Below are 27,908 nucleotides of genomic sequence, written 5' to 3' on the forward strand. Positions count from 1 at the left end.
TGAGGGGTGAGGGACTGAATGAACTTTGCATAGAAGCTCTTTGCAGAACCTCACCAAAAGAGACCTGGTTTGGAGAGGTGCCATCTCGCTTACTGGACCATGATTGGAAGAAGCTGCAAGGTTGCACCTGTCCTGGAGACGTGTGAGTAATGACCTTAAAGTGGTTGTAAACATCAGACATGAAGTTTGAACAAAGCATGTCCCTCTATAATGTGTACTTGTCTCAATCCATAGCAATATCTGTCATTTCTGTCTGCTACTTCATTCATCTGCTTAAAGAATGAGTCACTTTTGATGAGTTTTCCTGACCCCAAGAGAAAAATGGTGATGGGGAGGGACTTCCAGCAGATTGGCAGCCTCTGCTCTGTTTCTGTGAGTTGTGTGAAGGGGAGTATGTCTCTTCCATCTAATCAACTCTCAGAGTTCTCCTCACTGATGTATCTTCAGCTCCCCGCCCTCTGCTTTTTAGAGCTTAAAGATCCCATGTTAATTCCGCACTTCGAATGGATTTAGGGGAAAGACAGCTGCAGATAAACAGGCAGAGCTTATATAGGAGGATTTCTTTGCATTCTGTGTATCACCGAAGGCCAGTCACTTTACTGGGTATATGTAAGGGTTTACAACCACTTTAAACTTATCCCTGTAACTGTTTTTTGTCCTGAAAACTGCACAGCAGTTATGCATCAGTGCAAAGTAAAAAGATGCCAAAAAGACTTGCTGATTAATTGATTCCAGAATGTATGGGTTGGTGGTTGGGTGACTGGCAGCTACTGTATTACCAGTGGCCCTACGAAGGTAGCTCTAAATATACGTGGTTGCTGTAAGTTTGTAAGGATTTTTATTTCACTTATAATGTCAACTTAATGTGCTGAATGATGGTTGAACTCACCCTTAACTCTTGTTCAGATTTACCAATTAGCATTGCCATGGCAACAGGGAAACAGTTGGATGAAAAGTGGAACTGCCTGCTCTACCCCATTCCTTCTCAGCGTTATGTTTATTATTAAGAATAAGTGTTCACAAGCATAAAACATCAATCTAAATCAAATGGAGCCACAGCCAGGCACAGTCTTTGGTGCTTACAGGGAAAATGGATTTTGAAATATATTTATGATACATTAGTGTTTATGAAGTGTTTGTGAAGCTCTTACTTTGACTTGCATAGAGATAAAAAGCAGATGAATTATAGTATAACAGTTAATGCAAACAAATGCAACACAAAGTAACCCATGGCTAAAGCTGCAAACAATTAATGTACTCCAATGTACTACTACTAAAATGCAAGCTTCCTGACTATAGTGATGATCCTTCAATGCTTTCTGAGTCACTGGCCTAAAACAACTACTGAAATCAAGAGATTCTGAATTTTGATGACTTTTATTTGCTGCATGCTTGACCAGAAATGCTGAAAACACATACAGCATATTCAAAAGGAGGCCACAGTGGCAGCCTACATGTTTATGTAACACTATGCATTGTTACTGGGAATGCAGAACTCTATTTATCCACAAGATGGCAGCACACAGCAAAGCCCTAATACAAGGATTCAGAGCATGCTGGGAATTGCAGGTTGGCAGCAGGACTTTGTGCTGCGTTTAACCACTTGCCTACTGGGCACTTATACCCCCTTCCTGCCCAGGCCAATTTTCAGCTTTCAGCGCTGTTGCATTTTGAATGACAATTGCGCGGTCATGCAACACTGTACCCATATAACATTTGTATAATTTTTTATCACACAAATAGAGCTTTCTTTTGGTGGTATTTAATCACTGCTGGGTGTTTTATTTTTTGCGCTATAAACAAAAAAGTGCAAAAAAAAAGAAAAAAAAAGTTTTTCTTTGTATCTCTTATAACATTTTGCAAACAGGTAATTTTTCTCCTTCACTGATGTGCATTGATGAGGCTGCACTGATAGGTAGCACTGATGGGCACTGATAGGCGGTACTGATGGACACTGATGAGGTGGCACTGATAGGCAGCACTGACAGGCGGTACTGATGAGCTGTCACTGATAAGGCAGCACTGATATGCAACAACGATGGGCACTGATGGGCAGCACTGATGGGTGGCACTGACTGATAGCACTGACTGGTGGCACTGCTGGGCAGTGATGGGTGGCACTGCTGGTCAGCACTGATGGGGGGTACTGTTGGGCACAGGTGGGTGGCACTTCTAGGCACTGCTGGGCACAGATGGATGGCACTGCTGGGCTCAGGTGGGAGGCACTGCTGGGCACTTGTGGGAGGCACTGCTGGACACAGGTGGGCAGCACTGCTGGGCACTGATCATCAGTGCCCTGATGATCGGTGCCGATCCATCCTCTGACAATTGCCGGTTATCGGCAGTACTTCATGCTGTGACAGCATGAGGAAAGTGCAGCAGATAACGGGCAACTGCATTTACATATCACATGGTAAAAATCCGTTGTGATTGGCCTTTTACCACATCACGTGATCAGCTGTGTCCGTAAGACATAGCGATCATGGAGATCTCCATGGGCATGCCCCTGGGGGTATGCGGGAGGGCGCGTTCTGGGAAGACGTCATATGATGCCCTCCCAGAACTGGACAACCATAGATACCATTGTTGTATTTCAGTTGACAGTTGGGTCAGTCTGTTGTTCTGTAACCATGGTCAAACACAGCTTGACCTTTTGATATATATGGCCTACAGTATGTATGATACCACAGAGGTCCAAACTTCCATGCTTACAACGCAAAGCAACCTTAAATAGCCGCCAAGCGAAACAGACTTCCCACACAGTAAAGATGAAGTCAATTACAAAGCCCATAAGATACAGCAAAGGGGAAGGACACTAAAAGAAAAAGCCCTGGAAGGGGGAGTTGGGGAGATGACCTGTGTGACTTTGCCAAACCATGCTGTTTCAGGTCAGGCTGGGTTAAGCTAAGTTGTACATGATTTCTGGGGAACCATGGAAGAGACTGCTGAGTGGAACTCAGTGAGAGGACCGTCCTGAAGAGACCTTTCAGTTGCAGAGTGCATCCCAACCACCACAGCTGCAACTTCAGTTAGGCCCTCACCGCATGACAACTCATACTTTTTAAGCATTTGTTACTATTCAGGCCTACCTTCTGAACACCTTTTTTCATTGACGTTAATCAGAGAATTTCTTCACTACTGCAGCTACTGCTCCCACATTGCTGAACTGTATCACTATTTTGCCCCTGCTTAGAATATCCCTCTCTTTAACTGCATTTACTTTGGCCTAGGCAACTTAAATGGGCACTCCTGCTAATTTCAACTTCACTTTATGGAACTTCCCTATTGACTCTGTCTCTTAAAGTGAACTGTCCCAATAGCTTTGCCTCTTAAAGTGAACTGTCCCAATAACTTCACCTCTTAATGTGACTTACCCCAATAGCTTCATCTGTTAAAGTGAACTGTCTCCATTGAATTCACTACCTAAAGGAACACCATACTACTTTGCGTGCCAACATAAGGGGCCTCAACTAAGCCGGCTGAAGTCCACATCAGCGGGGTTATTTAGACAGTAAGGGTCTGTCTGGTAGCAGCACTTGTGTGCAGGGGATTTAGCAGACTTTCAAGCCTAAGCCTAGACTTTGCCGCCTGAGAGCTTTCAAGTAACCTAGCCTATTGTTCTTTTGTTAGACTTTTGAACTCATTTGGGATGTGATCTCCCAGTCAAAGGGTTTACGCTCTCATTCCTGCAGGACATAATAAGCTTCACTTTAAAAGGGTACCTGAGCTAACTGCACTGTATTATCAATATTATGTTTCATTGTGTGCAACTTTTAATCTCTGAACTGCTGTATTGCCTGACCATTTTAGTTCTACCAGTACAACCTGTTTATTTCAAAACAGCTGGTGTATACCCTTCTTGTGTGACTGCTGGAAGGCAGGAAAAAGGCTGGAAAAAGGTATTGGGGTGGTGTCAGCAGGAGTGAGGCTCTATCTAGGGCCAGGTAAAGAGCAGAGGACCCAAATCTATCAGCGGCTCCTTCAGGAGTAGTGCTACTTTATGACCAGTGTATGTTTAAGCCTAAGAAATGAGCTAAGTTACATAGATGTGAACTGTCTTAAGCTGGCCATACACAATTAGATTTTTGTTGGAATATTTTTACAGAAACTCTGAAAAATCATTTGTCAGGACATTCTTTGTTGCCCTCATTGAAACAAATAATTTAATTTAAAAGTCCTTAAAACATTTTCAAGAGCTGCTATTTCAGTGGATCCAGGACATATTAAACAGGTTTATTACAATATGTATGATATTTCCCTAATGAAAGCTAGATTTTCGAGAAAAATTTTCCATCCTGTTCCATCTAATTTTCTCATCACTATGGTTGAAAATGATAATTAGTCCCACCAACCTTGAGAAAATGTAATTTTGCTGGTGCATGGTCAGTTTCACCTGCCAAGAAATGTGCAGATGCATTCAGGCAGTTTTCTAATTTAGACACCCCTGACCCCAGGTCCTGACCAATTTTATTTCTCCACTGTAGTCAAAGCAATACAGCTTTACAATACAAGATTGTGATTGTATAGTGAGGGAGCAACATCAAGTTGTTGGATTCATTGTACTCTGCAACAGGTAACACCTGATTGGTTTATGTCTCATTCATATGTGTAGCGATTCTTCCCACTCCTCTGAAAAGGAATCCACAGTGCATCGCTTTTTAGAGATGTTTGACAGGCAGTGAGTGGGCAATATGTTGCCTCCTGAATGCTTGTTTTAGCCCTCAAAATGCTGACCCATCACGTTGCAACTGTGTGCATTGCACACAATTGAAGGGGGGTTGTGGCATGGCCCCACTGACTTGAAAGGGTCTTGTTCAGCGGTGGTACCACCTGCCAAGTGCAACTTGCCATCTACTTTATGCGTTCCGCATTGCTGTGGTCAGATGGCTGGTCAGGAGGAGGTAAAACCACAACTCAACCACCTGCAATTACCACCTCCCCTTGCCACCCGTGTGAATGGGCCTTTAAAGAGATAATAAACCCAAAACCAAAAAAATGTAATCTATTGCATCTTACCAATTCTTAGACTTGGTGGCTGCATTTAATTTCTTTTTTAGGCTTTTTTTCCTCTGTTTTACCTGGTTATCTGACCAGTAACACACCTGCTGTATTCCAGTACCCCACTCTGGATGAAGGATCACAGAGGCACCTTTGGACAGCAACATTGTCAGTCTAGGGGGAGGGGAGTATTAGATGTATTACCAGATTTAAATTAACAAATTGAAGCCAAACCCCATGTCACACTTTATAAGCAGTTACAGCAAACAGTTTTTTTTCTCCTTTTGGGATAAAGATTTTACATAAGTAAATAAAAGCTGACCATTGTAAGCACCCTTGTCAGTAGTAAGGCCCCTTTCACACGTGAGCACTGATCAGGTCCGCCTATCTGCTTTACAGGCAGATCTGACTGGACCATATAGAGGGGTGGATGGAAAGGGACTGCCTATTCTTTTACACCTGCCTGCATCTGATCAGATCAGCTGAAAATAGATGGAAGGGGATCTGTTCACCATCCATCTAGCACAGTGGTCTCCAAACTGTGGCCCGAGGGTCAGATGTGGCCCTTTGCTTGTCTTTATCTGGCCCTTATTCTTGACACTTTCACCAACCATGGGACACTAATCCTTCCACTAACAACAATAATGGGGTACTATTCCTGCCATTGAATCCAACAATGGGGCACTATTCCTCCCACTGACACCAACTATTTCTCCCAATAATACCAAAGATGGGGCATTGTTTACTCCCACTGGGCACAGTCCAGCCCCTTAAAGTCGGGAAAACAGTAAACTGGCCCTTTGTTTAGAAAGTTTGGCAACCCGTGGTCTAGCAGATTGGATGACAGGCAGATAGAAACAGACAGCTGGTCCATTTACATCCAACCTCCCATGGAGGAAAGTGGGCTGCGTTCTTGTCTGCTCTGCGTAAGCAGAGCGGACACAGACCTGTCATCTGCCTGCTCAGCAGGGAACAGCAAACTGTCTACTTTACAGGTGGACCTGATCGGACCATCCATTGCCCTCTATAGAGGGGTGGATTGAAAGGGACTGCCTATCCTTTTACACCCGCCTGCATGTTTTCAGATCAGATCCACTCAAAACAGATGGATGGAGATCTGTTAACCATCTGTCTAGCACAGTGGTCACCAAACTATGGCCCAGGGGCCAGATGTGGCCCTTTGCTTGCCTATATCTGGCCCTTGAGGCATTATTCTTGCCACTTTCACCAACCATATCCTTCCACTAACAACAATAATGGGGTACTACTCCTGCTATTGAATCCAACAATGGGGCACCAGGGGCAGACTGACCATTGGGGAACTCGGGCACTGCCCGAGGGCCCGGGGTCAGTAGGGGGCCCCATGAGATGTCTCTGGTACCTTTCATAGGCTTTTTTGGGTGTGGTTTGAGTGTGGGAGAGGACACAGGGACCCCATGATCCCCTATTGCCCAGGGGCCCCATGAGTTGTCAGTCCGCCCCTGTGGGGCACTATTCCTCCCACTGACACCAACTATTTCTCCCTCTATATCAAAAGATGGGGCATTGTTTACTTCTGCTGGGCACAGTCTGGCCCCCTAAAGTCTGGAGAACAGTAAACTGGCCCTTTGTTTAGAAAGTTTGGTCTAGCAGATTGGATGACAGGTGGATGGAAACAGACAGCTGGTCCATTTACATCCAAGCTCCCATGGAGGAAAGCTGGCTGTGCCATTGTCTGCAGAGTGGACACGGACCTGTCATCCGCCTGCTCAGCGGGGATCAGCAGACAGATCCAATACTGAGCAGGCATCCCTGCTGACGGTGTTCGCCCATGTGAAAGTGACCTAATTTCAGCTTTTTTACTGCTACATCTGCAGGACAGCTTGTTCTGTTGAAAAACAACAGACTTACTGGCCGGATCAGCAGGTGAAAAAAAAAAATATTACAGCCAACACATCTAAGGATTAGTAAGCTGCAATATAATAAATGTTTGGCTTTTGGCTTAATACCAACTTTAAAGTCCTGCCCTTTTGTTTCCTATTCTGAATACCAATGTTACAGGAGACTAATACATATTTCCACTATTTCATAGCTGGATTAAATGGGTATTTTTCACGGCCTCACACTACTTTCCATTGAGCGCTTCCTATTTGCAGTCATACCTGTTCTATACCTATCTTATATATCATTTTTATTTCATTAGATATTAGAATGATCTATTTTTTAGCGCAGATCATGCATAAGGGAGAAGGTTGCCAATTACACTATATTCACTTGACAGGAAAACATCTTAAGCAATACGTCTGGCTGTACAGTACATGAAAGCCTCAGTTTCCTCAGCTCACCAATTTATTCTGTGAGTGGGCAGCGTCTGAAAAACATCACAGAGCCAAGATGATGAGCGCACACACAAAGTGTCTGCTATGTGCATGGAGGTGTTAAACTGTGCATCATTTCATTTCTGGGTACCAAATCACATCAGAAAATAAATGGAGAGCAGGAAATACAATTAAGCACTGGAGCAATTCAGATGAAGCTGTTTAGGAATAAAAGCTATTATTTCTCAACTGAACATACAAGGGTAGAATGATATGGCCTACTTAGCACATTATTTATTAAAAAAGAAATGTCAACTCCACCCAACAGCTTTTGATTTCCTATTTTATGTGGTTACTGCAAGAACAACATTTTTCATACACAGTATATCTGTTACCTTTTTTTTAAGTTAGAGAAAAAGACAAGATCATTTGTAAATGGCACGTTGGTAACCAGATTTGAGATGTGAGAGGGGTGGGCCAGAACCTTTGCAAAGCAGATTGACTTGGTTCTCTGGAGCATTGGTGTGTTCTGCAAGATGTCAGGAGCATCACACAGGCACCTGGAATTGCCAGCTGTTTAATACAAGCAAGAGATACAGCTCGCTCACACCAGCTTGCATGCTACAGTATATGTGCGTGTATGCTGGTCTGCATTGTGTAGGCATTGTCTTTAATACATTGCTACAACACATTGCACTACTTTTTTCTTCTTTTTTTCAATATTGTTACAAAAACAATACATTTTTTGCAGTGAAATGCAGTAAGGAGAGGTGTGGTGTGCGGCATTTTTATGTTGCATTTTGCTTTTTCATGTTGGCACCCCTATTTAGGATTTCTATATATCATATTAATACAGCAGAGTGTCTAGAAGCATGCATAGAAGAAAATGTCCATAGGACGGGAAAGGAAAGTAGACCTTTTCATTTTTCTATGAAAGAATGCATTTCCCCCATCCCTACTTGTGGTGGATAACACTGGATAACCATTGGTGATCTAGCCTAGGGAAAATGCACATCAGTAAGGGTGCTTAGGCTGTGTTAAAGTGTTGCTAAATCCGCAACAGTAAAATCAGTCTGTATATGCAGTAAAGCATGCTTGATATACTCACTGTGGAACCTAAGGGGTTAATCCTCTGCATTGTGTAAAAATGCTGTTTGATCCTGTCTTCTTTGATCTTCCCCTTGTTCCAGTGCCTCCCTCTTATCTCCTGATAAGAAATATCCTGTGGAGACACTTTGCACATGCTCAGTTTAATGTGTATTGCCAAAGAGGTTTTTTTTTTTTTCTTGGGAGAGTGCATGTGATCAGCACAGGGCCAATCAGCATTGTCCAGACAGAGGTCTGCATCCTCCTAGAGCAAAAGAAAACTCCTCCTACAAGCTGTAACCATTGCTCTGCTAAACACTGATAGGAGTCACAAGACTGCTATATACTGCTGATGAGAAAAGGTATTTAGCAGTTTATATTTACTAAAATAATTGCATTTCCATGTTCTGTGTACTGTGGGAGACCAGATAGATTGAATGCAATGCAGGGTCCTGGGTTTAGTAACACTTTAAGCAGCCCAAGAGCATTGGGCCTGTGTCAATGGTATTCATTTGACATGAGCTTGAAACACTTCTAGAAGCATTCAGACTTTATTGGCAGATGCATTTAAAGGATAAGTTCACCTTTTCTAACATGTATTCAGGGTGTAACATGTAAGCGCTGCAGCAGCCCTCGCGCCCCCCACGTTCCCGCTGTGAAAGCAGACCAGGGATCTTCTCCCAATGTCTGTTGTCACAATTCAAAAAAGACGTGGCTGTGTGGGGCTCTGCCCATCTGACCGCGTCATTCATTCACAGATTTCTGTGAATGAAAAACTACAAGTCCCAACAGCCTTAGTGGCTACTGGCTTGTAGTTCACAATGAAATACCATGGTGCTGTGGTAGTTCATTTTCTCTTCCTCTCTGTCTATATGTGCCTGCTCATATGAGGTACGAGCACACAGATATACAGACAGGTCCTGCATGCCACCCGTAATCTGCTTATTGTGGGTACAATGCTTTCTAGGTTCCTGGTAAAAAAAATAATAAATGCACATTTTTTTACCTGACACCAACAATTGTGCATTATTTCTACCACTGGCACAATGATGGGGAAGTATTCCTTCCACTGACACCAATAATGAGGCACTATTCTTCCTACTGACACCAATGAGAGGGTACTATATCTCCCACTCACACCAATTTCTGGCCTCCCTAAAGTTTAAAGGACAGCAAACTGGCCCTTTGTTTAGAAAGTTTGGAGAACCCCACCTTACAGGTTGCAGAGTAAAACAAATAATAAATGCACATTATTTACCTGGAAAAAAATGTGCAACTAATTTTTTATAAAGGGGGAACTTAGCCTTTAATGTGTGTAGACTGTCCTCATAACTGAAATCCTCCAGTCCACTTATTAGCTTTGTTGCCCTTTTCTAGACTCTCTCCAGTTCCAACACATCCTTCCTCGGACTGATGACAGGAACTGGATGGCATACTCCAGATATGGCCAAGCCAGAGTTTTGTAAAGTGGTAGAATAATAGTTTTCTCTCTTGAGTAAATACCCTGTTTGCTTTGCTTGCTGCAGCCTGGCATTAATTGCTAATACTGAGTCTGTTAACTACTAGCACCCCCAGATCCATTTCCATCCTTGATTCCCACAGAGATTCTCCCCCTAGTATGAAACTTGCATTAGTATTGTTAGCCCCCGAGTACATTACTTTACATTTTCCTACATTGAACCTCATTTGCCATTTAGTTATGCATCCCTCTATTTTATTGAGGTTTTGTTGTAAAATTGCTATATCCTACTGATTGCCTTTTGACCTACTTCAGGTGGGTTTTGCATTTTGTAGACTTGTATGGGAATTCAAAACCTATCTGATGGGAACACGAACCCATCAACACAGACCCTTAAAGCTGGACTATGGGGAACTGAAAAAACAATCCTTGAGTATGGCTCCCTTCACAAAAATGCTTGTTTTTGTCTAGTGTAAAAAGCGGTCTTATTAACCTTATCCCTCAATCCTCCAGCAGCTGGTGCTTTTTTCTCCCCTCTGATACTCCAGGTTGTGGGTGGGCCCAAAGAATCTTAAATTACAAAGCGGGACTGCAGTTCCTGCATTGTACATGATTCCATCAGAGTGATAGTGACCGATGAAGCACCATAGAGAAGAGGCTTCGGAGGACTGGTCACAAGGAGTAGAGGAAGCCTGCAGAACATTTACGTCCTGCCGTGCAGGGGGAGCATCCTTATGAGGGTTGTTTTAAAAATGTCACTGGAGTTCTGCTTTTGGGGCCCTTTTCAAACAAAATCAAGCATTTAAAAGAAAAGTATGGCCAAAGCTTCTTGGCCATACTTCTATTCTGGGTCAAAGGAGTGGACTTTATATGCACTCCTGTGATCCAGAATCAGCCAACAGAGCTCTTTAGACACCACACAGCCACTCCAGATTCCAGAAGGATCCCAACAACCATGAGAGCCTGAGCCAACCATTTCCATCCCCTCCACAGCCCAGTTGGAGGGTCAGAGCAGAGAGCTGCGACTAATGGTCACTACTCTCTGTTCAAAGTGGACCAACAACTGAATGATCAGTGGAGAGGTTAATGCTCAGTTCTCGGTCTTAGAGCCAGCGGGGGACAACTGCCCCATCACACTGATGCTGCAGCCATAGAACTGAGTATGTGTGTTTTGTTTTTTGATTTCCACACTTCTCCTTTAACCCTTGCAGAGCAGAGGAAGTCCCAATACAAAGATAGTTTTCAATTCTCCCAGAGTTTAGCTTTAACTAGACTCCGGTGATGGTAGGAGAAAGGAATAAAGATGAAAAGTTTTGCTTCTTTTTAGATTTGCTTGGATACCTAAAAGGAATTAAGGAGTGGTAAAATGTTCTTATTCTTTCAATAATTCCACTTTGCTGATGCTTTCCTTCTATGACAGTAAAACACAGAGATGGAAGTCAAGACCCACCATGGGAAACACAGCTGAAATAATTGCAACATATTTTCACAGCTAGCACAACAAAGAAGCTTGCTACCCTTTTTAAGGAAAGGTTACTCTGTTCACAACACATTTATAAGAAATGTTAAGCAGTTCACTGTAAATCTTGAACTTAAGGTATCGATCTTTCCACTGTATCAATTCATTTTTGAGACGGTTTTCATATAAAACGTATATCACATACAGATGTTTTCCAAAAACTTTGCAATTTCTAAAGCCCAAAGTTTTTTTTTCTTTTAAAAGGCCCTCACTTCTCTTTGGTGCTATTCCTGCAGTAATAACTTTCTGCCCTTGTCAGTGTCATTGAACCCAGAAGACAAGGACATACTGCAAGTTCAGGGCATCATGGACCCACCCCTGAGGGGACACCACCATTGCACAGTGCACTCACATATAATTATACAAAGAGTGGCACTCATGTAAGTACCACTGTCTGCATCATCAAGGACTGCCCACCTCTAGCACAAAATCCAAGGAGAAAAAAGACTGTGCGTCATGGACCAAAGACTTCTGCAAAAGTTTACAAAAAGAAAATATGGTAGAGTAGGGACTGGAAGGATGACCACAAAAATGGGTGTAACACTACCCTTGCAGGGGTCACTTGATAATGCTTGCCCCCAGTGATTGCCCTGACCTTGCAAGCCTCCTGACACCTCTGACACTCTGGGTTTAGACATATTTCAACAATATAGGATAACAATGCAAGAGACCCAATTATTTAGTAACACCTCTATATTAGGCTTGTTCAAAAGACTAGACTACAAGAATAATGGGTTTAGGATATACAACCCCAGAAACATGTAAAAATAGAACACTGGTGAAATAGGAATAATCAGTTAGCGACATTTAACAAAGTATACAGTCATGTGTAGTAAGCTCCAACTAATAAACTGCAACACCAGCAGTAAGAAGGAGAAGAAAAGGCTTGTTGACTCATCAGCTCCCTCTAGGCCACTGGTGCCGCAATGATGGATGCAGAGAATTATGTAAATGCATACACTGACATAAATAGATATAAGTATCCTAATTTGAATAATAATGGCCTTGTAAGAGAAGAGGTCCCTTTTACCAGTGATTGCAACTTGAGTCCTGTGATGTTTAAAATTCCTGATATGGTGATGTTTGTTGTCTTCTGCTAGCAGTAGTGTGGCCCATAAACAGTAGTGAATACTGGTAATTCAATGAAACTAAATATATATGCTGTGATACTGCTCAAACCAAAGATCTCCTTGTACTAAGGTGTAAAAGTGTCTGCATGCAGCGTCTCTAAAGTGATGGCAGAAAGAAGTTGGGCGTCCAGCCATTCACCAATCCCATGGATAGCACTACGTCCTAGGAACAAGAGTTCTTACACAGGATTTTGGCTTTGCAGGAATGTGCAGAGTTGCCACCTGATCATCAACGCAGCGTGCAGAGATGTCTGTGTGAGGACCGGATCGGAGTCCCAATGCAGAGCAGCTGATGTGATCCCAGTATGGCGATCGGTGTCACTGCTGTGCTGAACAGATGTGCAGAGTTCCACAGCAGCAGGCCAACATTCTGTCTCTGAAGGAGAACAGCAGTCCCCATGTGTTCAGCTCTGAATCCCACACCAAGAGAGCGAACCAGTCCCTTGCTGTAGAATACATCTGCTCTACCAGCTGGTTTTTCAGCTCTCTGGTAGTTGTAGTTCAATCAACAGTCAGAAATACAGTATGTATTGGCTGTAGGACTACAGGTCCCAAGATTCTTTGCTGTCAGATGAACTGGATCTACTTTGCTAACAGAAAGTGGCATAACAGTCCCAGCACTGGGCACTAGGGGGGGAAATAATTAATCATAGACTCAGCTGTTAATGTCCCTGAAAGGCATCATGATATAGCCGACACCTTGCTACATTGGCTTTAAAGAAAACTTTAGTCAAAACATATTACATGTATGGGGGCAGGTATATGAGGAAAGATTAAATCTGGCTAAGCCATGATAATTATTATACATATTTACATATACAATTTGAACATTTGAGGGATTAAAGGTGATGTTAAAGATATAGTGTGTGATGCTATGTATGTATGTGTCAAAATGAGCTGACAAATAAAATGCAGCAAGCTGTTTTTGAGACAAGAAATGAGGTATTAATTTTATGGCAGTATATAATTAGAAGTGGTTAGGAGCATCATGAATAAACTGGTAACTATGGAAACCAAGCATAGTAGAAGGGTGTAAAGGAAGACAACCAGGATAAGCAAACACTCCTCTTTTTAACCTGCTTTATTTTATTGCTTTCCTCATCATCACATCTTAAATAAAACATCACCAAATCATTTAGAGTTTACTGTATGTTTTAGAGATATTTGCTTTTTAAACAATCTTTGTTTACAGTAAGCTATGATGATAATCCTACCAAACTGTGTGATATATATCATTTGTGATATAAATCCTCTATCTGGGTGGTATACAGCAAGATTTGGCATCTACAGGAGGAAATTTGTGATCAGCAATTTAAATTCCAATGCTCCCTTTATAGGCAGACAGCAGATTCGAGAGTGAGGATATTCTGTTTTTGGGAATGCACTCACTCCAGTGACAGTTAAAGTGCTTGTAAACCTTAAACATGAAATATGAACAAAGCATATTTCTCTATAGTGTTTACTTGTCTCAATCTGGAGCACTAAGTGCCATTTCTGTCCATTGCCCTGTTCCTCTGCTATAAGCTGACTGACAAGTTTTCTTGACACCAAGAGAAAAATGGTGACAGGGGAGGGCACAGCCTGTGATTGACAGCCTCAGCTCTGTCCTTGTGTGCTGTGCGAAGGGGGTGTGTCCCTTTCCTCCAATCAGCTCTCGGGGCCCTCCTCACTGATATAACTTCAGCTCTCCGCCCCCTGCTTTTCAAAGCTGAGAGATCCTGTGTAAGATTAGTGCTTTGAATATAGGGGAAAGATGACTGTAGATAAACAGGTACAACTTATGTAAGAGAATTTATTTCCTCTCTGTGTATCACCTGAGAACAGTCACTACACTGGGTATATGAAAGGGTTTACAACCACTTTACAGACAGTAGAGAGAAGACCAGAAGACACTACTGTGGGCCGTAGTGATGATTTTTTAGGAAGTAGTGTCTTGAGTAGATCAGGGATGGACAAGTCTCAGGAGTCAAGTAGTCATGCTCCTTAACCTCTTGGCACTGGCGCCTTCTGGCCCTTTAAGGCAGGGTGGGGTTTAAGGTCATGTGACCGCCGTGACACGCCGTCACGGCAGTCATATGATCGGGAAAGGTCCCGATCGAAAGAGGAGATCGGGACTTTTCCGTCAGTACCGGACATGTGTGCTGAGAGCGTGCAGGGCATGCTCTCAGCACATATGTTTTTCCTAAATGGACGCAAATGTGTGGCCACTAGGTGTCTAAGCCCAGATGCCTGGAGACCGCACATTTGCGTTCAGCTGGCACCAAGAGGTTAAAAATTACAGCTGGTGCCTAACTTTTCATGCTTTCTCTAGTGTTCTCAGTGGAGATGGCTCCTAAAAAATTCTGATGGCTCCTGGATTGGACCTATTGGCTGATGAATTCCATAATAATTTTTTCAACCCTGGATTAGATGATTTGTGAAGGGACATGTGTATGTGTTGGGGGGTTGTATAACTGTCTGCCCTATTGTATATGCTCTCATACAGATTAGTGGTTCAGTGTTGATGTTTTTGTGCACGCACACAGTTTGCAAAGTAGAAGCAATGGAGATTACAGCAGAGCCATGTTGTGGAATGGGCTGGGGTTTGTGCTGCTGAGCTTGACGCTGCAAAACAGCGATGGCATTAAAAAATGTTCATTGTCACAACACTGTCTATGAAAGAACAAGTACACAGTTAATCCTCCCTCCAAGTGTAAGACCAAAATAAAAGATTGACATAGGTGTTTTCAAATGTCAGTTTTTATTCATATTTTTAGGATCTTTGTAAAAATAACTGTTGCTGGAATTACTCAATCACTCTTGCCAGTGTTATAGTTTGTTCCATCCTCCAAACCTGTTACTGTTGCTGAACGCTAGACCAGCAATGGGCAAACTACGGCCCGCGGCCCGGCGGACCTTTTAATCCGGCCCGCGGAGCTAGGCTCCCGCTAGGCTCCTCTCACAGTCCGCCCTGAAGACCGGTGTAGCATGAAAATCTGTCTCCTATGAGGATCTGTCCCCTCGACGTATCTGCGCATGTGCCGGAAATCGCTGATCGGCTGCTAATGCCTGAAACTGGCACATGCGCAGATACGTCGAGGGGGACAGATCCTCATAGGAGACAGATTTTCATGCTACACCGGAACGGCGCGGGAACACGGCGAGAGGAACGTGCGGAGCAAAGGTAAGTGAATTGACACAGGGGGGACTTGGGGACTTAATATGGGGAATGAATTACTATGGGGGATGAATTACTATATGGGGGATGAATTACTATGGGGGATGAATTACTATATGGGGGATGAATTACTATGGGGGATGAATTACTATATAGGGGATGAATTACTATATGGGGGATGCATTACTATATGGGGGATGAATTACTATGGGGGATGAATTACTATATGGGGATGCATTACTATATGGGGGATGAATTACTATATGGGGGATGAATTACTATATGGGGGATGAATTACTATATGGGGGATGAATTACTATGGGGGATGAATTACTATATGAGGGATTAATTACTATGGGGGATGAATTACTATATGGGGGATGAATTACTATGGGGGATGAATTACTATATGGGGGATGAATTACTATGGGGGGTGAATTACTATATGGGGGGATGAATTACTATGGGGGATGAATTACTATATGAGGGATGAATTACTATGGGGGATGAATTACTATATGGGGGATGAATTACTATAGGGGGGATGAATTACTATATGGGGGATGAATTACTATGGGGGATGAATTACTATATGGGGGATGAATTACTATGGGGGATGAATTACTATATGAGGGATGAATTACTATGGGGGATGAATTACTATAGGGGGGATGAATTACTATAGGGGGGATGAATTACTATATGGGGGATGAATTACTATGGGGGATGAATTACTATATGGGGATAAATTACTATGGGGGATGAATTACTATATGGGGGATTAATTACTATGGGGGATGAATTACTATATGGGGGATGAATTACTATGGGGGATGAATTACTATATGGGGGATGAATTACTATGGGGGATGAATTACTATAGGGGGGATGAATTACTATGGGGGATGAATTACTATATGGGGGATGAATTACTATAGGGGGGATGAATTACTATGGGGGATGAATTACTATATGGGGGATTAATTACTATGCTTACTATGGGGGAATATTACTATACTTACTATGGATGACACATACACATCATTCATCTACTCTTGGTCCGGCCCCCGGGTCCAATATATGAACCCATTGCGGCCCTCAAGTCAAAAAGTTTGCCCACCCCTGTACTAGACAAACGTGTGCAGTTTGTTTCAATACAGATCATATATTTGAACGACATTTGCATTATTCGAAGATTCGGGTGTATCAGAATCTCCGAATTACAAAAGTAATCCATTTCAATTAATCCAAAATAAATTATAATGAAAACAACAAATTTATTCGTATTAATTTGTTTTATTTGGATGTCATGATAGTTTGGGACTTTTGTTAATGCTTGAAGCATCCGAAGTAACGCAATGACATAACGAATGATCCAAATTGATTTGGATCCATGCATTTTTTATTCTAGTGAGTGTAGCTTGAATTTCCTAATAAGATTCTTTTTGTGTTAGGGTTGGATTTCAGAGACCATTCATTGAATTTGTTTGTGCGTGGCCCAACAAAGTCAGTGGGAATGGGGAAATGAATTCACCTTAATAGCATAAGGAATTATTACATATGAATTATTTAATTGTTATTATTTATTCATTTAAAAGAAATATAGCTAATCTTCTGAAATAACAAAAGAATAACAGAATTTCCAAAAACATATACTGTCCTGAATATATACTGTCCTGAAATAATGAATCGTTCCAAAAATGAATCATACTAACATAATGAACATGACAAAATTAAATTATTTACTTAATGAATGAAACCAAAATGCAACAAAACTAAATTTTCTGTCGGGCACTTCTCTAATACATTCCTTCCAACTTTCTTAGATGGGAAAGAGGGACACCTATTAGCAAAAGGTATGCAGGCAAAGGACACGCCCATGCCACACCCCTCCTTTATACTGACTTTTTAAATTTACAAATGCAACAGTTTGGAAACTGGTTGAAGTTTAACACACATTTTGATATACATATAGTGCATTCGTATGTACATCAGACCAAATTGAGGGACCAATTAGGAGGGAAGAGGGACAGAAGGACTTTGTTCCAAAAGAGGAACAGTCCCTCTAAATCAGGGACAGTTGGGAGCTATAAGCTAAGTCGGCTGTACATTTTGCTAAAAATAAATATACGCAAAATTAGTTCTAATATGAAATACCATTATTAAATGTATTAACCACGTACTGGGACAATATGTAGGTGTGATGCTACAGTAGATAAACCTAATTAATGGCCCTTGAAACATAGCAAAAAGTGTCTCCATTCCAGACACCCAAGGTTGGGGATTTTAGAAATAATGTTTAACAACTGATAGTAGGTAAGATGCATAGGAGAGAAGTAAGGAGGGTATTACAATAGGCTGTATGTGCAGTAGATTAGTATAGAGGGTTTGAAAGCAGGCAGTAAGAAAAGGATAGGAATTTGGAGGCTATTACAGTGGGGTAGTATATGCAGGAGAAGAGTGCAGATGGTATGATGATGGGTAGTATGTGCAGAAGGATTATTGCAGAGGGTTTGCAAGTACGTGTAGAAAAAGAGTGCAGAAGGTATGACTATATGTGCAGGAAAGGAAAGCAGAGAGTATGACAGTGAGTAGTATGTGCAGGAGAGGAGTGAAGAGGATATGACAGCAGGCGGTATGTGCGGGAGAGGAGTGCAGAAGGTATGACTATATGTGCAGGAAAGGCAAGCAGAGAGTATGACAGTGAGTAGTATGTGCAGGAGAGGAGTGAAGAGGATATGACAGCAGGCGGTATGTGCGGGAGAGGAGTGCAGAAGGTATGACTATATGTGCAGGAAAGGCAAGCAGAGAGTATGACAGTGAGTAGTATGTGCAGGAGAGGAGTGAAGAGGATATGACAGCAGGCAGTATGTGTGGAAGAGGAGTGCAGAAGGTATGACTATATGTGCAGGAAAGGCAAGCAGAGAGTATGACAGTGAGTAGTATGTGCAGGAGAGGAGTGAAGAGGATATGACAGCAGGCAGTATGTCTGGAAGAGGAGTGCAGAAGGTATGACTATATGTTCAGGAAAGGCATGCAGAGAGTATGACAGTGAGTAGTATGTGCAGGAGAAGAGTGAAGAGGATATGACAGCAGGCAGTATGTCTGGAAGAGGAGTGCAGAAGGTATGACTATATGTTCAGGAAAGGCATGCAGAGAGTATGACAATGAGTTGTATGTGCAGGAGAGGAGTGAAGAGGATATGACAGCAGGCAGTATGTCTGGAAGAGGATGCAGAAGGTATGATGGAGTGTAGTATGTTCAGGAAAGGAGTTTGGAGGATATGATGATGGCCAATATGTGAAGGAGAGGAGTGGGAAGGGTAAGAAAGCATGTGCTGAAAAGGAGTGTAGTATGATGGTGGCAATTATGAGCAGGAGAGGAGTGTGCTGGTATAACAGCAAGCAGTATGTGCAAGGAAGCTGTATGGAAGGTATGATGGCAGACAGTATGTGCAAGAGAGGAGTGCAGAGATTATGATGGCAGGCAGTATGTACAGGAGAAAGTATGATGGCAGGCAGCATGTACAGTAGAGTGCAGGTGGTATGGGAACAAATAGTATATCCTGATTTCAGTTGTTATAATAGTGACATATATCTTCCTGAGACCTCTATGCCTAGTCTGAATGTAGCAGAGACAACCACTGCAGTCAATCTTTACCAGATAGCTGAACAACAAACACTTGGCATCCACAAATTTCTTTATTACATGAAGAACAGTTGAGGCAAACAATATGATGAAGTAGATGTTGGCATTTGCAGTGTTTAAAGGTCAAAATAAATATTTCTCTCCCAGCTTCAATGTGTGTTTATTGCAGGAACAATAAAAGAAAGTTACAATGAGGAAGAAGAAAATTACATACAAAAGGGAAGGATTGCCGGAAACTGCGTGCATTTATATGATGACCACAGGGTGGCAACAGAAGAAATTGACATAGATGCAACTGCATTGCTTATGTAGCTGCTGGAAGAAGCACAATTCCTGACTGGTATTATCAGATACCACATTATTATTATTAATGTAATAACAATTATCTAAAGGCAAATAAACAATAGCGTAATTTGCAGTGGATGTCTTCAAAACTGAAAAATAAAAAATTAAAACAGGCATATAAAGCAACAGATGTAACCCTAAGACACAATTAAGGCAAGGGAACGGTATATAGTTCAACTCATAAGTTTGGCTGAATGTTTTTGACACTTTTCTGTGTTGGGTTTCAGAAAAATCTCTTCTTCAAGGGCAGATAATACAAAGTTCACTTTTCAAAAGGCATGAGCAATACAAGTTCAGTAGTGGGTTCAATAAAAGTCTTAACAGTACCTTGCCTTGCAACCTTCACCTCCAGGTGGCATACCTTTATGTCACCACTAGGAATGCCCTTTATGATGGGCCCCATGGGCAAGTCCGCTGCTTTAGCTTTCTGATCTTACACGTACAACCGAATACAAGATTCGATCCATCTGTGGGAAGGCTGGTTGTGGCAGAGAAGGCACAGAAGTTTCCCCAACAGCAGAACATAATAGCACTGTGGGAGAAATTCTCCATCAACTCTGACTGAGTTGATGGGGGAATTGAGCGATTTTCTTTCCTGCAAACTGCATTATCTATAGCTTGCCTTTGTTGTCATCACATAGGCTAAAAAGTCACATTTGGTACTTGATCAATGTCAATAGGATTCCCTTCACTTCATAAACATGAGGGCATGGTCTGAAATGAGTTATAGGTCCGTGTCTTTTTTTATGGAACGCTTCACTAATTTTGCATGTCATCCTTGGGCAGGGGCCATGCTAATCTTCTCTGTATCGTTCCAATTTTAGTATATGTCCTGCCGAAGCGAGGATGTCCATTTCTTGATACATGGGTTTTAAAGTAGTTGACCTCATATGGTTTGTGCAACTTGTCCAAAAACACACATCATTTACTATTATCCAGCCTAGATCAAGTCTTTGTGCATATGTGGAGTTGTCAAGACTGTTGCACTGCTGGTGACCTTATGTACTCTGAATATGTTTCTTCTGAGCAAGACCAAGATTTCAGCATTCATATCCATGGCAGGAATCTGATCAGCCAAGAATCTTAAGGTGGAATGGAAATATGTAGCTTCTGGAGTATAAATCTCTTCCCTATTGTTGGGAAATGAACACATTCAATTGTTATTGACAAGGGCATGTGCATATGTTTTATTCGTTTACCCTTTAGCCCTTCAAGCCAAAAGCCTGCACAAGACCAGAATATGTGTTAAGAGTTAATAATGTTGCATGTCTTTATGTTGAAGATCTGAATGAATTTTGGTTTAACCAGTAATCTGTTACTTTGTTCATCTAGTATGGCATACATCCTGGTAGCTCTTGTTGGTTAACCCTCTGGGTAAATCTTGCCTGGACATACCTTGGTACAGCATTTAGAATTGGAGCCCTCTCCACAGACTTCAGTACAGGAGGATTCATTTTGTAAAGCGCTGCGCAAACTGTTTGCACTAAATAAATCCTGTATAATAATATAATAATAATGAAAATGTAGTTTTTGCAGCTGGAACATGACTTTTCAAGGCCCCCACCCCCCATGCAGCAGGACCTGACTCTGTGTATTGTCAGGAAGTGGAGTAGGATGCAAAACTGTAACATGTTTGTCCTTGTTGCATTTTGTACATTTGATAACAACTTTACAGTCCTTAGCGAAAAAGTCTGAGGAGGCACCTATAGTATATTACCAATTTCTGGGGTGGCTCTTTGCGCTCTTGAAAAGTCTTTGCCTTGAGGCCGTGGTTTTTAAGAGGGTGAGGTTTCTTGTCAATTTTATTCCTATTTAGATCAAAGAGGACATGGCAGGTGCAATGTTCATCTTTTGAAACAGATACTGTTCCTCTTGAGTCTCTATGTTTAGCTGCTGTATTGTCATAATGTGATGACAAAGGAGCTGGCAAATTGGGTTGAAACTGGGTTAATTCCTTGTTTAGGCTTAATTATTTATGAACCTGCAAAAATATGAGAAAAAAGGGAAGAATACATTATGATCTCCTTTTAATTTTGAGCCCTGTGCTGCCCATTTTTCTTGCAGACTATGTGGTAGATTTGACACCCCCAGATTTACGCCATTAACAATGTCCAAATAGATTAGTTCTGGCAGACGAGGGTCTGCTTTTGATAACTTTAGCTCCTTTATCAAGTTTTTAAGTTCTTGGAACTTGCAGTCACCCTTGTTAGTTATTTTTTAAAGGTTTGAAGTTTCCTGAATAAAGCGCTTTCTGTGGCTTCAGAGATACCATACGTTTTACAAATCTTACCCATATAGCAGCAACGCCTACATCTTGGTAGTCCACATATACTGCTCTCAGTCTCTTAACATGATCTGCAAATTCTGGCCCTAGTTACTTAACAAGCAAATCAAGCTATGATTAAGCACCGATGTTGGCATAAATTGTGTTAGCTGCTGAGCTATTTTCTCTCATATTTGTACTGTTGAGTGTCAGTTTTGGAATATGATGGAATTAAGGTGATTTTAGTGGATGTGCAGCCAACCAGCATGCTTTCCTCATACCATGCAGCCTGTAACGAACAGGTCCAGTAATGGAGGTGGGACAAGTGAAGACCGACCCAGAGTGGTGTTTCTTTCTTTTTCAAATCAAGTTCCTTCTTGGAAGTAAGGTGGAGATCAGCAATTGCAGCTTTAAAGGTTGGTCCTGTAGTTCTCTGAACAGTTGTTGAACCTTGAGAGACTGATATTGATGAGCTCACCACATATCATACATCCAGCTTAGTCAAACAGATAAGATCTTTCTTGGTGCCAGAATAACATCTGAACTTCCTTGGGTGTGTAAGTTTTCGAGTGCATAACGGTAAAATATACCAGGATAAAATGATGCTGCATAAGTGTTAAGCTGTGGTTTGGTCTCTAAGGCTTTTACTGGCTGTAGCTTGAACTGTAGCCTGTCACTGGTTGCTTGTTAATGGTAAGAGTTGATATCTTTTGCTTTGTACATAAAACTGTGTGGTGGATTTAAAGTGGTACAGGCATTTGGGGCTTAGAAGTCTCACTATTTGGAATCAGAACAGTGTTGTTTGTAGGAGATACAAAAGTCAGCTCTGTATCAGTGCAAATATTATGCTTTAGGATGTATTGACTGGTGTGTTCAGCCAGATCGTCTAGTTCTGCTGGGATAAAACTATCTTGATTGTTATTTTCTTCTATTGCCTGTTCAAGAACTTTCACCTTTGCCAGCTTAGCTGCCTCTTCCTTTTCCATATGGAAAATCTTCATTTGAACTTGAATTTGGGCTTGCACCCCTGCACTTAAAGTTGAACTCCTGAATTGAGAGGATCTAGAAGATTGTGCTGTGAGCTTAGTTGACATGGGTCTAAGGGATTTAGTCTCCTGCAGATGAACGATGCAGAGTTTTACCTTTTCCATAGCACATTGCACTCACAAGAGATCTCTGTGTTGGTATAAGGCTTCAGACCTACTTAGTTCTACTAAAAAGTCCTCTATATTATTATACCATAAGAAGGCTGTATATTTTTCATACAGCCCATACATAGGTGGCTGACAGGCAAACCTATAGAGACTTCTAGTCCTACGGACACAGTTGATCATGTCATATGGTAAACTGCCAATCACAGCGTTTCCGGGTATCGGCTGCAGTTTCCTCACGCTGTCACGGCAATTGTCAGAGAAGTGATTGGCACTGATCATCAGCGCACTGATGATCAGTGCCCAGCTGTGCCACCCACCTGTGCTCATCAGTGCCACCTACTTGTACCCATCAGTGCCACCCACCTGTGCCCTGCAGTGCCACCCACCTGTGCCCAGCAATTCCACCCACCTGTGCCCAGCAGTGCCACCCATCAGTGCTGCCCAGCAGTGCCGCCTATAAATGCCGCCTATCAGTGCCTCCTATCAGTGCCCATCCATGCTGCCTATCCATGCCACCTCATTAGTGCCCATCTGTGCTGCATATAAGTGGCCATCAGTGCTGCCTATCAGTGCAGCCTCATCAACACACATCAGTGAAGGAGAAAAATTCCGTTTGCAAAATTGTATAATAGAAACAAAGAAAAACTTTTATTTCAAATTGCTTGCTCTTTTTTTGTTTATAGCACAAAAAAATGCCCAGTGGTGATTAAATACCACCAAAAGAAAGCTCTATTTGTGTGAAAACATTATAACAATTTCATGTGGGTACAGTGTTGCATGACCGCGCAATTGTCATTCAAAGTGCAATAGCGCTGAAAGCTGAAAATTGGCCTGGGCAGGAAGGGGGTATAAGTGCATGGTAGGCAAGTGGTTAAGAAGATGAACAGCAAATTAGGCAGAAAGGGTAACACAGTACGATACTGATAAACAGTTCCAAACACTCCCAGAAGAAATGCAGGATGCTTGTGTGACCATGTGCTTTCACACGATTGCAGATTATGCATATACTGTCTACATAGAGAAGGCTGTGGAATAATATTTCTTTTGACTATTCTGATTCCAATTGTTGTAATACAGACTTATGTCTTCCTGAGACTTCTTTGCCTGGCTCGAATGTAGTAGAGACAATACAGACATTGCTGGCAATCTTCATCAGATTGCTGAACTCACCAAACACTTGTTATTCATGAATATCTTTGGTGCATGCTGAAAAGTTGAGGCAAACAATATGATGAAGTAGGCATTTACAATGTTTGAAGGTCAAAATGAATACCTCCCTTCGAGCTTCAATGTGTATATCTTGCAGGAATGATGACAGGAAGTTACAATAAGGAAGGAGGAAATGACAACATACAAAATCGAGTGCAAATAAACAGAACCCTCTGATAAAGTCATGTGGGAGTGATGTAACGCGTAAGGGGTGTGGCTCCGGCCAGACAAGAATAGATAGAAATGTGTGACCTCCATTACCCTTAAAGGGACCGATCCTTGGCTCTGATAGCTCATAGGTGTCTGATTACACTGTTCAACAAATTTTTATTTTTTGCCAGTTTTGGAAACAAAAGGATCCATTTCTTAATGAATTTCACATTCTGAGTTCAAATATAACAATGAAATTTGTCAATTGGCTCTAGTTTTTCTGTAAACGGAAAGTTTTCTACTATAGGCGTAATGACTACATAATGCACAATAATTATATAGGTAGATGTCTTTCCACAAATATAAAGCAAGTGATATTGACTACATAACAAAGCCTAAATGGCATAATATATTGCATAGGATTACCAAGAAAAATGATAGCCATAAGCTAAGTTGAATCATTTTAATACTTAGGATTCTCACTAGTTTTGTCTTCAGTTTGTGTCGGTTTTGCTTCTCTTGGCTTTTCTCTTGTATTCCAGGAAAGGGCTATCTCTTACAACTGTCCAGCAATAGTCAGCAAGCATTGATGGGCTCCATTTTCCTTGATATCTTCTTTCCATAGCTGCAATGTCTTGATGGAAGCGCTCTCCGTGTTCATCACTCACTGCTCCACAGTTTGGTGGGAAAAAATCCAGATGCGAATGTAGAAAATGAATTTTTAGAGACATGTTGCAACCCAGATTTCTGTAAGTCTGGATGAGTTTTTCTACCACTTTCTTGTAGTCTGGTGTTTTATTGTTTCCAAGAAAATGTGATGTCACTGATACAAATGCTGTCCAGGCAGCCTTTTCCTTTCCACGCAACAGAGAAAGAAACTCATCATCATGAATAAGTTTACGAATCTGTGGCCCAACAAAGACTCCTTCATTTATTTTTGCAGCACTAAGTGCTGGAAATTTGCTAATCAGGTACTTGAAACCTGCTTTATTCTTGTCCATTGCCTTAACAAAGTTTTTCATTAATCCCAACTTGATGTGTAATGGAGGTAATAAGATCTTATTGCTGTCTACAAGTGCTGGATAGTTAACATTTTTTTCTCCAGGCTGCAATGACTGGCGTAATGGCCAGTCTCTTTTGGCATAGTGCATTTCTCTCGCACGACTGTCCCACTCACAGAGGAAGCAGCAGTACTTAGTATATCCACCTTGAAGTCCAAGTAGGATAGCAATCACCTTCAGGTCACCACAAATCGACCGTTGATGTTCATCATAGTTGATGCACCTTAAAAGCTCTTTCAAGTTTTCATACGTTTCTTTCATTGAAACTGCGTAAGCAACTGGAACTGACGGCAGCTGATTGCCATTATGGAGCAAAACAGCTTTAAGACTCGCCTTTGAAGCACCAATGAACAGCCTCCACTCATCGGGATCATAGCATACGCCGATGGCTGAGATTAAACCATGAACATTGTTACATACAGCAATATCACCTTCCTGGACGAAGAATGGGATCAGATCTTTCTGACGATGACGGTAGAAAGACGTACGAACATCACTTGCTAGGAGATTCCACTGTTGTAGTCTTGACCCCAAAAGCTCTGCCTTGTTCTTCGGAAGATCCAGGTCTCTGATAAGATCGCTCAATTCCACTTGTGTAATGAGGTGTGGTTCAGTGGGTGTGGATGGAAGAAAGTCTGGGTCATGTGAGGTTGACGGTTGATGACTACACGCTTCAGGTTCTTCCTCACTTGACTCAACCACGAAGGATTCTGGTGCTTTAGGAATTGGTAGCCCCTCTCCATGAGGAACTGGACGTATTGCCGATGGAATATTTGGATAGTGCACAGATAACTTTTTCTTCTTATTTAGCCCTTTTGTTGGAGGCACCATACAAAAGTAACAATTACTAACATGATCTGTTGGCTGTCTCCAAATCATTGGCACAGCGAAAGGCATAGATGCCTTTTTTCCATTCAACCATTGCTCCAGTGCCATCCCACAAGAATTGCAGCATATATGTGGTGCCCAGCTCTTGTCCTGGTCTCCTATCTTGCAGCCAAAATACAAGTTGTAGGCTTTCTTAATCATTCCTGTTATCCTCCTTTTTTGTGAGATAAAAGTTATTTCACCGCAGATATAGCAGAAATTATCTGCTTTATTCACACAAGTTCGAGGCATTACTGAGTAGCCTATATAAGCATAAAACGAAATGTAAAGACGCTGTCGAACTACAATCAGCTACAGATACTGCAGCTTTTATGCAGTGAAGTGATGCAATTAAATGCTAATATTGCATCATCTCAGTATACATGCAATTTTCTATTGGTCACCAGTATCAATTGCGCAATATGCAGCTGAAGTTGCATCATAATTTTGAATGGCTTACGTCATTAGATGGGTGAATATATCATGGAAACTAGAGCCAATCAACATTTTTTAGGGTCATTTTCGTTTTCAGCACCCCAAAATTATGTAAGATTAGCTAATTTTATGCCCAAAACTTTTTACCTGTTGAACAGTGTTACTAGCACAAGGTTGTAGGTTGAAAAAGTGAAGAATACTTCTGTCTATTTGATATTATAAAGCGCATTTCCATGTGCTCTGAGGTTAGATTTCTGTGAGCACTGAGGTGGTACTATATGTATTATGTGCACTGTTTGACTTGATGGTGTTTGGGTTACCAGCACAAGAAGAAAGTACATGAATTATTGAAGAATCTTCATTACATAATACAAATTGATTGATTTCACATTTATGGACTTATTATGGACGTTTTTTTCAGTTATGTCACTTTTTAATTTTTTGTAGCTATTATATAGCAGCGCTACATCATTTATTTATTTTTAATTCGCTTTACTATTGTGAGAGCAGAATTTAATGTTAGCAGCAGCCACTATCATCACAAATTTCATTTTCTTTTCTGTTTGTTTTTCTCATTATTGAGATTTGAATATAGGTTTCACTCCTATATTCAAATAAACAATGACCACAGGGTGGTTGAATAATCATAAACAATTAACGTAGGTAAGGTTCACTCTAGCCTATCTGCTGAAAAGTGATCCACGCTGGACAGAACAGCAAAGAAAGGAAAAAAGTCATGGTATTATGTTTCTTGAAACATAGAGAATCTTTTCTTCTCCTCTCAACATCTCCCTTCCCCTATAGTTCTCTTTCTAAATTTAGCAAATTTTTAAAAGGTAAGAAAGAGGGGAACAGAATAAAGCAAAAAAAAAAAAACAACAACACTTTAGTCCCTGATTACTCTGCTGCCCTAGGCACTGGCCTACAAGCACATTAGCCTTGACCACATACAGTTGCTCTCACAAGTGCCTAAACACTTACAGCCCTGAGCTTAACCAAGACACAGGTAGGCCTCCATGTGGGCCTTAAAACCTGATTTTGAGGCAACATTTTGAAAGAATATAGATAAATGATAGCACACATACCTATCCCTGCATGACTTCAAAGTAGAGATTCAGATTCATACAAAT

The 27,908-nt window shown here is 41.6% G+C and overlaps 1 protein-coding gene and 1 non-coding gene across 2 annotated transcripts in view; both read right to left on the bottom strand.

The window, feature by feature from the left end:
- GPM6A (glycoprotein M6A) overlaps positions 1-27,908 on the bottom strand; it is a 335,676-nt gene that overhangs the window by 295,250 nt on the left and 12,518 nt on the right. The gene's annotated exons all lie outside the window — the stretch shown is intronic.
- On the bottom strand, positions 20,380-20,487 carry LOC149457135 (U6 spliceosomal RNA). Its single transcript, XR_016313748.1, has one exon. It is a non-coding gene; the product is annotated as a U6 spliceosomal RNA (small nuclear RNA).

This window comes from Staurois parvus, unplaced genomic scaffold (genome assembly GCF_062004578.1).
Source record: "Staurois parvus isolate SC_StPar_1 unplaced genomic scaffold, SC_StPar_1.0 ptg000334l, whole genome shotgun sequence".
Lineage (NCBI taxonomy): Eukaryota > Metazoa > Chordata > Amphibia > Anura > Ranidae > Staurois > Staurois parvus.